This window comes from Homalodisca vitripennis, chromosome 3 (assembly GCF_021130785.1).
Source record: "Homalodisca vitripennis isolate AUS2020 chromosome 3, UT_GWSS_2.1, whole genome shotgun sequence".
Lineage (NCBI taxonomy): Eukaryota > Metazoa > Arthropoda > Insecta > Hemiptera > Cicadellidae > Homalodisca > Homalodisca vitripennis.
This window is the reverse complement of record NC_060209.1, coordinates 153,516,080-153,536,096: the sequence shown is the minus strand read 5'-3', so window position 1 is coordinate 153,536,096 and position 20,017 is coordinate 153,516,080.

The following is a 20,017-nucleotide window of genomic DNA, read 5'->3' as shown; positions in this document are numbered from 1 at the left end:
CTGTCTTTGTATGCTTTCTATACTTTTTAAATGATAGTTTGGACGCATTGCCCCAAGCTCTGAGCCCATATCTTATAACAGATTCACACAGTGCATCATATATTGTTAACAGTGTTTTACTGGGCAGATATTGCTTTAAGTAGTATAGTTTACAAGAGTAGACTCTGACCTTTTGACAGACACTTTCTATATGCCTATCCCACTTGAAATTGTGATCAACCAGTACCCCTAAATATTTAAAAACTTTAACATTTTCTAAAATACTACACTGACAATTATCAACAATATATGTTTTAGCATGTAAACAATTATAATCATGATGTTTAAATTTCAACAATTTTACATTCAAATGATGGTGAGTGTATAACGCATTAATTTTGATTTAGCGGCATTTATAATTAACCCATTGTCATGGCACCAGCATATGAGACTATTAAAATCCATTTGCATGTTTTCCTTTGCCTCTGTTATGTTTTTATGAGAAGTTACCAAAATTGTGTCATCAGCGTACATATAAATTTTACACTTTTTCATTATACTTGCTACACTATTTACATAAATTATATACAAAAGTGGTCCCAAAATACTTCCCTGAGGCACCCCTGATATTATGTCATGTTCCTGTGAAAAAAACAATTTCCAATTTTAAACTATCAATTTTCTATTATTTAGGTAATCTTCAAACCAATCAAGAAATTTCCCTCTTATTCCCACTGCTCTCAGAGATTCAACTATTTTTATTGAACTGAAGTGTATCAAATGCTTTTAGAAAAATCTATAAAGGTAACCAATATTTGTTTTTTCCACTACCAATTTCCCCTGTTTACATAATTAGAAAAAATCTTTTAACAAGGTTTCTGTACTTTTAATTTCGTTGAAATCCATACTGGCAATCATCAATTATCCTGTTATCTTTTAAATATTTATTCAAACCATTTGCTATGTAATGCTCCATAACTTTATCTACCGCAGAGAGTATTGAAATGGGCCGATAGTTTCTGGTATGTTGTGTGACATCCAGAACTTGTATATAGGTCTAACAATTGCTATTTTAAGTTTATTTGGGACTTTGCCTTCTGATATTGACTTGTTTATTATAACTGATAGTGGCTCTGAGAGACTTACAGAGAATCTCTTTAAATCCATCATTCTGATTCCATCTATGCCAGGACTTTTCTTCTTCATTCTTCCCAAAATATTTTCAATTTGTTTTGCATTTGAGTATGGTATATACAACGATGTATTGCATGACATAACAGGGTTATTAATTAATACATTTCTCTGCATCTGATAAGTCTTTGTATTACATTTATGTGTTATGCTGCTTATATCTTTTGTGTAAATCATTCCAAATTTCTCACATATGTTCTCTAATGTACCTACTTTATTCAACATGTATCTATGTATTGTATCATCAATATTCATCTTTCTCTTTCTTCCCAAAATTTCATTAATTTCGTCCCATGTTCTTTTGATATCCTTTTTATTTTTTTCTAAATTTACTTTATGAAATTTCCTTTTTGCCCAAACAATGTTTTTATTTATTTTAAAATGTGCAGTAATGCACATCTTCTGAGAAAAATAAATTTATTTATCCGATTGGTACAAATGGTTAAACTTCTACAAAATAGTCTCCTTCTCCATCAATACACCTTGTTGAGATGATTCTGCCACACCTGGAAAGCACCCTGGAACTCCTTGACTGGAATGGTTTCTTACCATTGCATCCACCATCTTGTTTCTTACAATCATTGTAAAAATCAAAGCTGTAGGACATTTTTTCCTTTAAATATACTTGTGATCACAAAAAGAACTTATTTAAGTAAGAGTAGTTTCAGCTTACCGGCTCTCTTTATATCTTAGATTTAGTGAAAAGTGGAATTTCAGTGTTATCTTTTTTAATCTGCTTACATGAAATTTTCATCTAAAAATTCCTTCTTATTGCATATGTAGAGGCTAAATGGAATTACCATTTGAAGTTACAAGTTGATAACTTTTTCTTGATAAATAGTGATCAATGAATGAGTGAATACAAGACTTTTTATTTCCTTCAGCAATATACCAACTTTGCAATGTATATCATCACAAACATAAAGTGTAACTATAAAATAGAATTGTCTGGAAACAAAGTTAAAATATTAAGCTACAAAAAAAGGCTGTAGTTAAAAATCCAGAATTCCAGACTAATTCTAGTGATTTTAAAATATTCATCTAACAGATTCAGATTGTCTCAAGTTAATACAGCTGTCATAATGTTACAACAATAAATTGCAAATTAAAATTACAACAACATTCAAATTCTTAGATCAGGGGTCACCAACTACTTTCGTTAGGAGTCCTTTTTTTAAAATAAATTTTAAATAATAACCTTTGTGGTCCAGAAGGAAAATACCTCTATTGGCTTAACCATTGAACCAATTTATTTATCCGATTGGTACAAATGGTTAAATTTCTACAAAATAGTCTCCTTCTCCATCAATACACCTTGTTATTGTACTGTTTGAATATATGTAGATACAATCTCAATAAATAAATATTAAAAAATGGGTTTTAGAACATTATTTTATTAAATAATAAACAAACATTAAAAACAAAAGGAAGTACATGGGTTCTTTTTACAATATTAATGAGAAAAATAAAATTTTTGCCTCAAATTATCCGTCCAAAGTTTGTGCAGGGTATTGTCATTAAATCTTTAAGATGTTGGTCAGTAAATCTGCTTCTGAATTTTTTTAAATGAAGTGCGTCTTAGAAAATGCTGCTTCACAAACACATGTTGACTCAGATAAAGTGATAAGTTTCAAGGTTAATATATTTAATTCTGGATATTTAATAGCACAAACAAATTTTATCCAAACCCTTGACTACAAATGTTCTCTTGTTTGGTCTTTTAAAACTGTATTGTCTTGGAAATCAATAATTTCCATCTGGCGAGCAGCTTTTTAACTCCCGGAAATATTTGTAACTCCATTCCTCAATCCATCAGCAGGATCCAGAGAGTAAATGCTACTGAGAATGTCAGCGACATTCTCAATTTTCTTAAAATCTGTGAGTCTGTTTTCAAATTCCGATTTAAGATCCATAATGGAAGTGTTTTATTGACTGCAGTCAAGCTCGTTGTGACCACTGATTTTTTAAATTAGGGAAGTACAGGTGTTCATTTTCAAGATCAAAGTTGAAAAGATCTAGTTTGCGCAAAAAGCTTTTTATTTCTATCAGGAGCTCCCATACAAGCTTTTCCTTGCCTTGAACTTTAAGGTTCAGATCACTGATGTGTTTTAAAAATACCTGATAAGAAAGCAATGGAAGTTACATTTGATTTATCAATAAGAAATTTTAAGTAAGTGTTTAGTTGATGTTCGATTAATGTTGAAAAGAAATGTCTTCTAAATGGTGAAAAATCGTAAAACGCAGACTTTGCTTAACCATCTCACATTATTATGCAACAGAGCTTCATATTGAGAGTCCACTTTGTCAAGAAATATTTTCAATTCACAATGTTTTTTGCTGATTTTGCACGATGAGCGTATATTATTTTCATTACTTCTTGCATTACTCTCTCAAGGTTAGGATTGAGTGTGTAGCAAAGCACAGACTGACGAATGATACAGTGGTAGGAAATCAAATTTTCATTACATTTTGTATTGGTTCTTAATAGGTGAACTAGTTTTTTTTTTTTGGGCCCAACCAATATTGATGCTCCATCGGTAGTTACTGATAAAAGCTTTTTTTAAATCTAACTCAAATTTAACGAAATAATCAATCGTTATAATCAGCTTCGATTATGTCTTCTCCCCTGGGTACTTCCTATTAACAGCAAAATAACTAATAGCTCCTCAAGAAAAGTTTCACTCACTTGATCCAAAAACCGTATAAACCAATTGTGCTTTATTAGTAATGTCACATGATTTATTCACAGCTACAGTATAATAGTTGGAATTATTTAACTGCCCTTTCACATAATGATTTCCTTCTGCCAAAACGTGTGCAGACAAGGAGTCGTCTGCTGGTTTGCTTGTGTGGAAAGTTGGTTGCAACTATAATTTAAATAAGTTTTTAATGTAAAGTTTTTCAAAAGTGTTGTTTGGATGTTGGATAAGTGAGTCTTCTCTATCCTGAAAGTACTGGAATAATAGGTATCAGTTGATTTTTAAGTATTAAATTGAGCTCTGATCAAGAAAATTGCATAGACATTATAACCTATATACATGTTTATTATGCAGACAGTTTAAATGTATTCCACAACATTAATATCTTTTTAAAGTAACAGGCTCTAAATGAGATAATAAGAAGCAATCTTCCAGACTAATAGTTTTTATTTTTTGAATAGTTTTTGTTTTTTGAAAGTGAAGTTGAGTCATATGGCCTGTTTGCTGTGACATGGTATAACCAAGTTTGCCTGTTAATTGAATACCTTATCTAGCACTGATAAGCTATCTTAACCATCAAGTATAATAGCTCAATGGTAAGAGTCTCTGCTTGGCAACATAGAGGTACTGGGTTCAAATCTGACTTCAAGTGAAACTTTTTGCTTGATAAATTTAATTGAGCTAATATTACTTAATGATTTTTATTTTATTGAACTGACAAAATAAATACTATTTATTTGACAGTAAAATTTTTTACATTTTTATTTGTAGAACAAGGTGTATTTCTGTACATATTTTTATATATAGGACTACCTGAATATTTGTAAATATTTTTATTTTCACTGCCACATAAATTAGTGAACTTTGAAATATATTATTTTAAAATGACGAAACAAGGTAAAAAAGAAAGTAAAACTAATTCTCCTTGTGGTAAATGCAGTAAAAATGTTTCTAACAATAGTAGAGCTGTATTGTGCAGAAGTAACTGCCTTATTAAATGGTACCATTTGAAATGTACGAACCTCACTCTAAAGGTGTTCAAAGAATTGAGTAAAATTAATATAATATGGACCTGTAATAAATGCATGAATAAAAATTTAGATGAAGATTCTTGTGATGAGTCCTCTGAGGAAAGCAATACCAACTCTGGATGAAAATTTGTCGATAAGTGAGGACTTGGGACAAGAAGAGATAATAACTAATGAAGTTAATTTTGAATTAAAAGAACAATTAGAAAATGTAAACTGTGTCTTGAAAACTGTAAACAAAGATTTGTTTCTGGCAAATGAAGAAATAAAAAATCTAAAAAATCAAAAGACTTCGCTTGAATTTATTGTCTTGCAAAAAGAAGAAGAAATAATTAAACTTCAACAGGAAATTAAAGAATTAAGGAGCAAGTCTATTACACAGCCAGAGGAGTGTTTTAGTTTTAATTTTCCTAGAAAGTCCCATAAAAGTAAACGATATAGCCTACCGAATTCCTTAACTACTACTAAGCCTATTCTTAAAAAGGTACCTTCAATTGAGAGAGGAAATAATGACTCAATAAATGAAACAGAACTATATGCAACAGTTCTCCGTGAAGGGAAGCGAAAATATAAAATTAGTTCTTCTATTTTAAACTCAAATGCGGAACATAATTTTATTTCAAAAAATTACTATCATGCTATAATGCCATCAGACGATAGTGATCATGTGGATTGTGACGGACTGGACACTCATGGAAGAGTAAACAAAATCTTGATTTGTGCTGACAGTCATGAAAGAGACTTGTCATGGCATGTAAATGCAAAAATAAATAAACATAACAAGAAGGAAATGGTTAACAATGAGAAATTTATGTCAGTAGGTTTTGTAAATCCAGGTGGTCGAACTTCAGATGTTTTGAAAGAAAGGAATATTAAAGAAGAACTTACTAACAAGGAAGATGTACTAGTGATTGTGTCCGGGACAAATGACATTGCTAGAAATGAAGGAGACGCACTGGCAAAAATTAAAGAGACACTTGACAAGTTTAGTGATAAACGCATAATTTTAGTAGACTTACCTACTAGGTATGATTTGGTTGACTGGTCGTGTGTGAATTTAGCGACCAAAAAAATAAACGAAGAGCTCAAAGGACTAAGTGAGGCATACAATAATGTGACCATGGTGGAAGCAAGTAAGGCGGAGAGACATTTACATACATCTCATGGTATGCATCTGAATCCAAAAGGAAAGACATGGTTGGCAGAGAAGATTTGTGAGGCAGCTGGGATTGGCTCCTTTCAACTCGAGCACATGCCTTCTTCTAACCTCAGAACACTAGTAGACTCCACTATCAATTTGGGAAACGACAAGTCAACACAAGAGGACCCCCCACCATTGGTGCTGCAGCCTTCAATAACAAAGTCTTGAGTATATTTCACCTTAATTTACAATCAATTAGGAATAAATTATTTTCTTTAGACAGTGTTAGATAAGTTAAGCTGTAATGTTTTATGTATTAATGAGCATTGGCTATGCCAAGATGAAAGCCTGCTCTACATTCCGGCTGGGTTCACTTTAGCTGCTACTTATTGTAGAAAACCACCACTCACCAAAGGTGGCTGTTGTATCTTTGTGAAAAATGGATTAGATTATAGGATTATTAATGTACAGAACTTTTGTGTAGAAAAATAGTTTGAAGTATCAGCTATCTATTTGCAGAGTGTTCAAACTGTTATTCTAAGCATTTACCGAACTCCGGACTCAGATGTTGCTATGTTCATTTACCTTTTTGATATTTTTCTTAAATTTTTAGTACATAAATATGTTGGGACAATAATCATAGCAGGGGATTTTAACATAAACATAAAAAAGAATACAACTAAAAGTGAAACTTTTCTGAACCTTCTACGATCATATAATCTGTATTGCCTAAATAAAGAAAACACAAGAAAAAATACCTGCTTAGATAACATCATAACTAATGAGTTGCCAAATAGAACTAATTGTGAAGTCTTTCAAGCTCATCTATCAGACCATTCTTGTGTTATTGCTACATTTAATAATAAAACCTTGTTAACCAAAGAAAAAGAAGTTATGTATCGTAGTATTAGGAATGTAAAACCATGTGCAATTGCTGTATTTAAAAATCATCTTGAATTATTGGATTGGTTAGAGCTAACTTCTTTTAGTAATGTAGATGAAGCATTTAGTTATTTTATAGTATCAGATACTTATAATTATTGTTGTAATGTTAGAGAAATTAAGTCTACATCCTTAAAAAGAGAACAAAAAGTCAAATGGTTTACTCCTGAACTTAAAAAATCAAGAGAGATATTGTTGTTGTTGTATGATAGGTTTCAGAAATGCAATAGTGATTTAGAGAAAAATAGGTTTAAGAATGACTATATGGTGGCAAAAAGATCATATAGATTTAAAATAAAGCAGGCAAAAATAGCAGCAAACAATAACTACATTGAAAAGTCTAATAACAAGTGTAAAGCAGCATGGAACATTATTAAAGCTGAAACTTGTCAAAATGGTAAAGGAGGTGAAACAGAATCAGAATCAGAATCATCTTTATTTACAATCATTGAGATTACAAATAGTGTCTTTTACAATAATGTGAGTTTTGAGTCTTCAAGCAGTTTTAGATGAGTTTCACTGTAGAATTCTTCGAGTTTGTAAAATGGTCGGTCCAAGAGCCATGCTTTTAGTGCCGACCTCAGCGAGTTCCCTCTCTTGGTGTGCATTTCTTGAGGCAGTGAATTGTGAAGTTTTCTGCCGATGTAGGATGGTTTAGTTTCAAATAGCTTTAGGTGGTGTGCTGGCAGGATGTAAAGCTCACCGTTTCTGGTGTTGTGATGGTGAGTGTCCTTGTTCCTCGGCAGATCTTTTCCATCTACATACATCACTACCTCTTGGATGTAGAGTGAGACAACAGTCATGATTTTCTGTGCTCTGAATGCATCTCTGCAGCTATCCAGGTGGTGTAGGCCGGCAAGGGCCCTAATACATTTCTTTTGGAGTGTCAGGATTCTTTTTAGGTTGAGTTTTGATGTACCACCCCATACAGAAAGACCATATCTTACGTGTGATTCAAATAGAGAAAAATAAGCTGTTTTAGCTGTTTTCTAAGTTGCTCAGAGATATTATTTGTTTTATCATGTATAGGCTAGTATTTAGTCTTTTACTCAGATTGTCTATGTGTGGGGTCCAAGAGATGTTTTCATCTATAGTCAAGCCTAAGAACTTAACATGTGTCTCCAAGCGTACATCTGGGATGATTTGAACTTCGGTCGCTCTTCTTCCAAATGCTATCTGGCTGGTTTTAGTCGGGTTTGCTACCAGATCATTCCCATTGCAATATTGGTATGCCATGTTGAGGGCAACGTAGGATGATACTGCCAGGTCGTCTGCGGTTTGTCCTTTAAGTAGCAGGGTTGTATCATCCGCGTACATGAGAGGTAGGCAAAATTCTCCCACATAGTGAGGCAAGTCATTTACAAACAAGATGAAGAGTGCTGGTCCTAGAACCGATCCTTGAGGCACGCCTCTTTGAACTGGAAGAGGCGTTGATCTTATTTCTTCTGTGATTCCTCTGTGTGTATGTTTCAGTTCAACGAGTTGTTGTCGTCCCTCTAAGTAGCTTTTAAACCATTTTTTTTGCAGTGTCACTCACTCCCAGGTGTCCTAATTTATTCATGATAAGACTGTGACTGAGGCAGTCGAAGGCCTTACTCAAGTCAAGTAGTATAGCGGTTGTTAGTTTTCCTGCTTCTAAGTTGTCTACTACGGTTTCAATTAGCTTTATTATTGCTGTGGTGGTTGATTTTCCTGTAGAGAAGCCATGCTGGTTGTCGGTAAGCAAGTTGTTTCTAGCACAGTGGTCTAGAAGTCTCTTTAGGACAATTTTTTCACACACTTTTGAAAATGTTGAGATAAGGGAAATGGGCCTGTAATTGCTAATTTGTGTTTTTTTCACCATTTTTGAATTTTGGGTAGATTTTTGAGACCTTTAGTTCTGAGGGAAACCTCCCTTCTCGGAATGATCTGTTGAAAATAACGGTAAGGGGAGATGTGAGTTCATCTGCAAACAATAATACAATAATAATATTGAATCAAAACAACTTAATGAGTATTTTACCGATGCTGCTTATCTTTTGAATAATAATGTCATAAATGATGAGACCAGAGCTTTAAATTTTTTAAATCAGTACCTTATATCTAATCATAATAACATATCTTGTAATTTTAGATGGTGCAACATTACAGAATATGATGTCTTAAAATTTGTAAAAGAGTTGAGTTCTTCTTCTTGTGAAGACATATATGGATTTTCCAATAAGATCTTAAAGGAAGTAATTCTATTTATATTAAAACCCTTAGTATACTTATACAATATTATGCTTCAGCAAGGTATTTTTCCAAGAGTTTTGAAAGTTGTTAAAGTCACCTATCTATAAGAAGGGTGACAAGTCTAATCCTGCTAGTTATCGTCCTATATCATTGGTTCCAATTTTTAGCAAGGTATTTGAGTACTGCATTAAGAATCAATTATATTTTTATATGTCAAACAAGAGGTACATTTGTAAAGAACAGTTTGGTTTTATACCTAGCCGTAATACAATTCAAGGTGTGGAGTCAGTGGTTTAGAATGTTTTAGATGGCTTTGAAAATAAAATGATTTGTTCAGCTACCTTGATAGATTTATCTAAAGCTTTTGATTGTATTCCACATAAATTACTCTTAAAAAAACTAGAAGGTAAAAGATGAGGAATTGAAGCTCTTTTCATCATATCTCAATGGTAGAAAACAAATGGTAGTACAAGGTAGAGACAAATCGGATCTTAAAAATGTTACAATAGGGGTACCACAAGGTTCAGTGTTAGGGCCTTTTCTGTTTGTAGTGGCTGTGAATGACTTTGCACACAATATACCATGTTTTTCTGTACTATATGCTGATGACACCACCCTAGTGAGTAGCAATGAAAAAATAGACCAGTTATTGATAAATCGTAGGAGGCTGCTAGATGATGCAAATGAATGGTTCAGATCTAATTCTCTAGTTGTAAACCATGATAAAACAGAGAATATTTTATGTTTCTCTCTTTATAATAATATTGAATTGAATTGAATCATAATTTATTTCCAATTTCGGTACATTAAATAGTGTACAAACTAAAACTTAAACTCCTTAAAACATAAACAAAGAGTAACAATGTAAAAATTAAGCAGTAATTATAAGTTATTTAATAATATACAATTAAGGAATCTATTTATATAACTAGTTGTACATTCGTTAGTAGTAGCAGTTAATTTCTTTTAAGAAGTTGAACTCATTAATAGAAAATATTAGTGACCTAGGAAATAAGCCTACATGGGCCTGTAGAAAGCCTGTGCGTAGGCTCGAGTTGCTGCCATGAAACCGTGGACGGATTGTAATTTGCTGTCTTTATTCAATATAAATCATGCAAACTACGTAGTGCGCTCGTCGCGCGCACCCACACACACACACACACACACTTTATGAAATATTGTACTAATGTCAATCTTAGCGAATAATTAAAAGTATTAAAATTTAGGATGGTGTATTTCCAGAATCAAGAAGAAACGACAGAGTATTAACTTATATACAGTAGTTGGTTGAGAGGATTAAAGTGAAGCAGTAAAGTTAAATATATAAATTATACTACGAGCTACCATGAATCCATTCATAATTGTCGGTAGTGGAGTAACAGGTTAGATAAGGAGGGTAGATAAGGAGGGGGGGGCAATGTTAGAAGTAGTTCCGTCTGTATTCAGCCGTAATAATTGATTCAGCCTCGTCAATACTGATAAGAGACAACCATTCATTTGAAAGTTTTTTACACATAAATACAGATAGTGAATCAAAAATGTGGTGATCAGGAAAATATCGACGAAGATTTCTAAATAGAAGATGGGATATGTAGAAAGAGTTAGTTGATGATATGGATTTACTAATTTGCATTGGGACAACACCAATATTCCGTGCATATCGAGTATTATGAGAGTGTGAAGTTGTTGAGAAGATTGTTGTAAAGTTGTCATAAATATGGATGAGGATTGTTTTTATGAAAATTTTACATTTTGATCAAACCAATTCTTTAGGATCATAAGGTCATATAGTGCTTTTGAACGAGCATCAACCTAATCGTTGCCCTTAATTAAAATAAGGCTATCATCGGCAAATAAAACAGGTTTGCCGTTCAGATTTAATTTAGAAATATTGTTTATGTAAATCAAAAACAGAATTGGGCCCAATGTACTCCCCTGGACCACTCCGTAATCCACAGGAAGCGCATCACTCTCAGTCCCACAGATAGACACGGTCTGTAGCCTATCCGTGAGGTAGCTTGTGAACCAAGAAAGCGCATTACCATTTACTCCAATATACTCTAATTTTAGAATCAACTTATTTCTATCGATGCTATCAAACGCTTTTCTTAGATCAAGAAATATTAGAATAACACATAAGTTATTGGATATTGCGTCATTAATTTGCCTATTGACATCGAACAGAGCATCAGAAATGTTCCTGTCTTCTCTGAACCCAAACTGGCAGTCACACAGGATTTGATTATTATAAAGATAATTTACAAGTTGTTCTTTAACCACTCGTTCAAGAATCTTAGAGAATACACTCAAAAGGCTAATTGGACGGAAATTATTTTTTTCTAAAAAGCTCTCACCTTTATGCAAAGGAATTACTTTTGCAATTTTAAATATATCTGGAAAAATCCCAGAAGAAAGACTTAGATTAATTAATTGCAGAAGAGGTTTCGAAAATACATGAATGTTATCTCTTAACTTAGTGGCCAAGATACCGTCACGTCCAAGGGCAGATCCCCCACGCAGTCCAGTCACATGTCGTATTACATCGAGTTCAGTTATAGTGTGTGTAACAGGTCAAATTACGACATTTGAATATTCGCGGGGAATTGGTAGACTGTGACGTCAATGAATCGGCAGACTGTGACGTCAGTGAATCACATGTTGTCAGAATTGAAGTTTATTTAACTAATAACGAAGAAATTTATTGAACTTTATACGGGAAAGGATTTGATCAATTAAAATGAAGTAAACATAACCAAAATTCGTGTTTTACAAAAACACTAAATAGAATTACGCAGAAAAGCCAATTGTGGGATGAATGACTTGTATATTGATGACGTCATAAAGCACATGTTGCTAAAAATTTAAATAAAAAGCTTTGAAAAAATAATAAAAAGAAAATAGAAAGACTTAAATTGATTAATTATAGTAAACGTGATAAATTTCGACAATTATAAGAAAAGAATCAAATTATATTTATTCGTGAAGACGCTGATTTGAACGAGAGAGGGGATGAGTATTGTTTTGAGTCGGTATCCGTAGTTTTATACGGAGATTCGGTCTTCTCTCACCAGACTTGAAGCAAGGAGGTTGTGTTTCCCACAGTCATCTACTGATGAACTGATCAATAGCCTATTGTCACACGATTGGAGTATCTTACTTTATAATAAAAAAGTATTGTGCGCACAAACCTTTTTTCAAGTCTTTTTTTCAGTCATAATTAATAAAATGGAATTTTTTTTCCAAATTAAAGAAACAAAATTTCTCTGAGACCAAGATGAAAAAGAATAATAATGAATGGTATACAAAGGAACTGGCGCAAATGAAAAGAGAGGCTTTTGTACCTGCACAAATTAGTAAAAAATTCTGCCTGTGATAAGCTTCACACACACTACGCTGATCTGAAAGGAATTTAATAAAAAAGTCCATAGAGGATGCAAAATTGGCACATAATGCAGCGAAAATAGAAAATAGTAAAAAACAAATGTAAGACTGCTTGGAACTTAATAAAAGAAAATACAAATAACTTTCCGTCTCAACCAGACATAAATATCACCCCAGATCAGTTCAACAACTTTTTTTATTAGTTCAGTTAAGCAAATAAAGGATAGTATTGAAAGGCCTAATATTGATAGTATGAGCTTTATTATAAATCACCATATTGAAAGAAAAGATTTTACTTTTACAGAAGTCTCAACTGAAGATGTCACTAAAGCTGTAAAAAAGACTTAAAAACTCAGAAAGCAAAGATATTTTTAATTTGTCTAATAATTTGTTTAAAAAAATTTGTCATACATTTTTGAAAGCCTTTAACTGTATGTATTAATAAATGTTTGAATGAAGGGGTTTTCCCTCAGGAATTGAAACTGTCAAGATTGTGTCCAATTTTTAAGAAAGGCCTAGAGATCTACCTGAAAGCTATCGCTCTTATATCAATTGTACCGGTACTGTCAAAAATTATAGAAATCTTAGTACATGATCAAACTTGTTGCCTAACTAGAAAATAATAACTATCTTAATTCATCACAGTTTTGGCTTTAGGAGAAATAAAATGTACCATTGATGTTGTTGACACATTAATTAGAGAAGTCCTTGATGTTTTTGAGGATGGATCCTTTGCTCAAGTCACTCTGTGACTTGAGCAAGGCATTTGACTGCGTTGAACATAATGAACTAATATTGAAACTTAACTATTATGGCATTACTGGTATTTCTGCTAAGTTTTTATCAAGAATACTTATAAAAATCGGAGGCAAAAAGTTCTTATTAATGGAAGCTGGTCCAATGAGTTAGTGGTTGAGAGTGGAGTGCCCCAGGGTTACAGTGTTGGGGCCCCCTTTTATTCCTACTACACATAATGATCTTCCTACTGCTGTTTAAGGCCAAATCTCTGTTATAATGCAGATGACACAACCTTTTTAAATAGTCATACAGACTTTGCAGCATTAAAAGACCTTGTGAATGAAAACAGTCGAAGAAGCTTCATTGTGGTTCAGGTCAAATGGCTTTTTATTAAATGAGTTAAAAACCCAAAATATTTTATTCACCTTAAGACGAACTCCTCAATATGATATAATAAATAATTTCTCTTCTTGTGTAAAATTTCTAGGTATTTTTATTGATAAAAAATTTAATATGGAATCCTCATATTGAATATATTTCCAAGAGATTAATCCCGTGTAATATTTTTACTAAGACGAATAATGAAATATGTGCCTGAAAGCTATATAAAATGTGCTTACTATGCATTTTTTCAATCTATAATAAGGTACGGTTTAGTAATATGGGGTAAATAGCACTAAAATCAATGAAATTCTTATCTTACAAAAAAAGGCAGTTAGGGTAATAGCACAAGCACAACCACTGGACCATTGCAAAACCACTTTTCATAAAACTAGAATTGCAAACTGTTTATTAACCTATATATATATTTGACCTCAGTATTATACATTATGAAATATATTCAATCTCTCAAACTTTTAGCAGAGAGATCTACATAGCCATAATACCAGAAATAAAAATAATATTGTAATGCAACATTGTAGGCTAAGCAAAACCCAACAAAGTCATATTTTAATTTCCCAAAAGATTTACAACAAATTAATAGGTCTAGTTAATAAGTATTCTGTAAATATTTTTAAAACTAAGCTATATAACTGGTTAATACAGAACCCATTTTATGAACTTTCAGAGTTTTTTAGTATTAATGATATATATTTCTAGATTGTCCAATTGCATATTCCAATTTGTTAATCTAGTGGTTTAAAGCTTTCATCTGTATACTGGAATTATGTTTTATTTAACATCAAACCTAAAATATATGTACAGTAATTTTTATATATTAGAGTAATATCTCTTTTGACTATGCCACTTAGGTGTATTTATGACTTTGTCTATGCATTTTGTAAAATGACAATAAACATTATTCTATTCTATTCTCCTGGGATAGTAGTGATCTGTTGTATAGTGTATTGGAATTTTAATGAAGGATGGGATATTATTTTAGACTTTTAAATTATCAAAACATTGCAAGGTGAGTGAAATTATAATATGTATTGAGAGTGTGACATGGAATAAATTAATCTCATGGTCACTTGGTTTGACTTTTCTTTGAATATCCCCTTTATAAAAAGTGTGATGGAGTGATATTAAATTTTTTAATCACTACTTAACATATTTTAAAACCTGAGATACACACAGACTTGTTGTTGGTGATAACACCACAGACATTCAAATTTAATAAGTTTTAAGCAGTACCAAGGGAATGCAGCTAGCATTGGGCAAGATGGCGACCAATACCATGATGAGCAACATGGTACAACAACGTGCCACTGGTGACAAAAAGGCGTACAACTACATGGTGAGTCAACAACACTAAAGAACCGACTCACAACAAATTGACGCAGTCAAGGTAAAAGGGCTTTCAGCAAATTACCGCAGTCAACGTGGGGGTGACACTCATCAAATTGGCACCAGAACGTGGGACACACAACAAATTGACGCTGCCAAAGTGGGACACACAGCAAAAATGGTGCTGCAACGAGGGGCACTTATCAAAATTGGCGCTACAACCTGGGACTCTCATCAAAATGGTGCACCAACTGGAGGGCTCCAACTTCCACAACTAATTTAAGTAGATTAGTAGTAGCATATTTTAGACTAAGTGAAAATCACTGTTTTTATATAATTGTATTTTCAGGTGTGTGTCTAGAAGAAGTATGACAAATTATTGTTAGTCTATAAGTTTGATAACTTTGAACAACCTAGTTATAATATAAATTGGTAAAATTTTCCTGGTAGGCTATTAAAACAAATATTAGGCCTAAAATTAATAATAGAAATTTTCAAATTAAACATAGGCTACAAAATGGAAGGCGAACAAAATAATGAAAGGCCCGCACCAATATTTAGACCAGAAGAAATAGATCTTCATAGCTCAGGAGATACAGGGTTTTTAGGTTGGTCATCCCCTAATACAGTAGAACATGAGGTGTCTACAACAGATGACAGAAATTCATTAGAGAATGAGGTTAGCAGAGTCAGTAGTCCAGTAGGAGTTGATAGGGATGAAGGTCTTATTGCATTCATGAGGACTATGATGAATAGTCTGAATGAAAAGATGGATAAAAATAATGAGGAGTTGAAGAAAAATAATGAGGAGTTAAAGAAAAATAATGAGGAATTAAGGAAGGACTTGAATGAAAAGATGGATAAAAATAATGAGGAGTTAAAGAAAAATAATGAGGAATTAAGGGATCTGAATTATAAAATAGATCAGAATAATAAGGAACTAAAAACAGAAATTCAAAGAAGTAATGAGCAGTTAAAACGAGACATGGAACAGATGAGAGGTGAGTTAAACAATAAAATAGTAGAGATTACGGAGGCTATGAGAGTAGAGATAAATAAAGACTTAAAGAACTTGGAGGAGGGGGTCAGACTTGAAATAAGCGAACAAGCTGAGAAAATCAAAGGTGAGAGGAGTAAACTTAAAAGTCAGGTTAGAGGAGAGGTTACAACGGAGATAAAGAAATTAAAAGATAAAAGAGAAGAAGATATGAGGGAAATTGAGAAAAGGTTTGTACACATTGAGGATGATAAAAAGAAAATAGATCAAAGATTAGAAAAGATAAATAAGAGATTTAAAACAAGATTAGATGAATTAAATGGTAGGGTAGATAGGGACAGAGCTAACTTAGAACTTGACCAGGATACAGAAAATGGTAAGGCAAGTAGGGATGTAGAAAACAAGTCAGTAATGGGCAGTAGTTTACAGGAAATAGAGGACATGGGAAATAGGGTAGAAAAATCCCTGAATAAGAGATTGGATGAAACTTTAGGTAAATTAGAAAACAAACAAACAAACACAACTAGAGAATATGATGAGAAATCAAAGCATGGTGGGTATGAGGATAAGCCAACCAGCAAACACAGAAATATTCTTATTGGAATTTGATCCAATAAAAAATAATGTACATCCTATGGAATTTTTGGAAGCTTGTAAAAAATATATAGAGAAAAATGGAGAAGGATGGGACTTCCAGGTATTGATAATTTTAAAATATATGAAAAATGAAGCAGGAAAGTGGGGCGACAGCACATAAATAATTGGAAAAACTTTGAATAGTTTTATAGGAGTTTTAAAGGGAAATATTGGTCCATAGGGGAACAGAAAAAATTTGAAAAAGAACTAATGGGTAACGGTACATACAGGGTTGGATTTGATAATCTAGTAACCTATGTATTGGAATTTTATAATAAAAGCTAGTATTTAGAAACTAGAATTGACATGGGAACATTCCTAGCATATATAAGCAAACATGTTCCTAGAACCATAAGTAGTGCAATTGCTGCAGCCCAAAATGTTGAAAGATCAGAAGATCTAGAAAACCTGTTGAATCAACTTAATATACTGAATATTGACACATATACAAGTTATGACAGATCATTTGATATGAGAAATGAGACAACACTCAATAAAAATGTAAATCAATACAAGAATTTAGGACATAGAGATACACCATATAGAGGGACACAAGTTAGAGGGAATATTAGAGGAAATAATTTGACTAGAGTAGGCTCATACTACAATAGGGACACATATAATAGGGAGAGAGTAGAGTTTGAGAATGATAGGAGAAGACAAAGTAATAATAGGGGTAGAGATACAAATGATTATGGAAAGGAGAAAGAAAGGTATGAAAACAACGAAACGAGGCATCAGAGAGATCAATATGAATATACAAGGGGAAGAGGAAGTATGAGAGGTAATAGATGACTAGAGGAAAACAGGATGGAAAACAAATGGGTAGGACAGGCTAGAATGAAGGAAACGATTGAGAAAAAGGAACCTAATTTTGAGGGATACCAAATGATAGAAGATTCTCAACTTAGGAGATTTGGGGAAAAATAATGAATTTAAGAGGTGAATATAGAGAGAAAGGAGGAAAGAGAATTAACTTATGCATAGGAGGTCAGACAATTGAACAGTTAACCAGAGAGCTAAAACATGCAAATAATTTAGAAAAGCAGCTAATAGTAATGATAGGTACAAATGATTTATTAAGGGATAAAGAAGTAAAAAGCATTTGTAATGATTATGACAAACTAGTAGAGGTTTTACTGGAGAAAGCTGATAAAATGGATGGTGTTATGCAAAAAGGAGTTAACCCCACAAAATATTAAAAAATGAGTTATCCAACTCTTGTTGTAGAATCTGATGCTCTCTACATTATGTAAAAATGATTTCAGCCCTATCAGTGTTTCAAAGACTAATGTAGTAAAAAATGGTAACCCACAATCCTTGAATCTTCAATTTACCATTATGCAAAAAACATTCAACCACTATAAAACACTCATCCCACCAATCATAGATATTTGTAGGCTATTTTGCAACAAGCACTCAACCAGCTGTATCAACCCACAGGAGCAGTGAGCACCATTAATCAGGAAAGTGAGTGGTTGTTGTCTGTTCAATTTGTTTACTTAGTTTTATTATTATGAAAATTCATTCAGCTAAGTGATATTTTAACGACCTTGCAAGTGACAACCTTCATTGAATATTATAAAGGTAAGTCACAATTTGAATTATTTTACTTTTTGAGCGATAGTTATTAAAAACCTAACCTATAACAATAAATGAAAAGTTTGTTTTAATCAGCTTTATTAGGAGTTTTTACTATTAAGATAAAGGTATTAATTAATAGTTGGAATGTTTATTTTTTAACCCAAAAAAAATGGTCCCTTCATAGACGTACACTATGTGTAGGCCTGTGACTTAAATCCCTATTGCTAAACTTTAGCCTATAACAGATAGTTGAGTGGGTTGAATACTTATTACCAAATGACCAATATGGATTTCATACAAAGAACAGACCAATCTTGAGGGTTAAATGTTTTATTGCTAATTTGCCATTAAATAATGGCAATTTACTTATTTTATGTAATCCACTGTGGGTTAAATGCTTATTACAAAAACTTTATACAAGTGGCATATAAGCTCTGTAACAGATATATGTGTGGGTTGATTGAATGGTTATTGCTAAATAATTAATGTGTTATTTCAAGCAAAAAAGTCCAAAAGTTTTAGGCTTAAATCTTATTGCTTATTTATAACAAGCCTATAGCTAAACTTGTAAGAGCTTGAAAAACTATTAGCCTTATTTTTATTTATTTATTTCCAGATGCTGTCTAGGAGGAAAAACGTTGATTGACTTGGCGCTCAAGAATCAAAACAAAAGCAAGCAGGCGAAGAAAGGAACGGTACCATTATTTATCAATAAACCGGACCGTGTAAGTATTGTAAATTCAAATTTAAAAATGTACTGATGAAGATCGTAATGGATAAAGTTATTGACGATGTTTGTAAAGATGTGACAGTAGAAGAAGTCTGTAATACTAATGAATCAGAAAATTAAAATGCTGTAAAACATTGAAGCACACAATTTAACATTAATGTTACAGTGGCAAAAGAAAAAGCAAATGTGGTTGCCAATGATCTCAATGACGAAATGCTGGATGTTACTGTTGAAGATGGAGAGTAACATGTTTCATAGAAGAAAGAATACAAGGTGCACTGGTTGAAGGGTCAAAGTATAAAGAAGACTCGGACATAGAATCCCTTAGCCCGTTGTTTTCTGAGACTGGCAGTGAATACCTTCCCTCAGGCTCAGACATGACAACTGATGATGAAATGCCAAATCTTGAGGATACACAGATTGAAAATAATGAAAGATCAGACCATGACTCAAATAATGAAGATGTGGAGGACGAAATCACTGAAGAAACCAAAGGAAAGAAAAAAACGTGGGCGTAAAAGGAAGTTTGAGAATCAATCAAGATGTGACAGAAAAAGGAAATGTAACACAAATAAAAAGTATATAAATGCCAAAGAACAAACTGTTGTTCCATAACAGTTTCTAGATGATTTTCATTGTAATTGTAAAAGGAAATGCACTCAAAATGTATGTGAACAAGACAGAAAGAAACTTTTCAACCAGTTCTGGTCAATAGGAACTTTTGCTGGACGATGCGCCAATGATTAACATGTGTATTAAAGAAATTCCAAAGAAACGATGTTATACAAAAAATGACAACTCTAAGTGGAAGAATACTCGTAAGTATTATTGTGATGGCAAAGAGATATGTAAAAAAACATTTTTAAAAACACTACAGATTAATCAGAGAAGAATTGATATACATTAAAAAAACTGGGAGCGGGAGGTGATATAAGACCTAAGAGGATCAAAAAGTGGGGGAATAAACGATAAAAAGACTTCTGATGAAAAACTAAGGAAAGTTATTGATCACATCAACTCGTTCCCTAG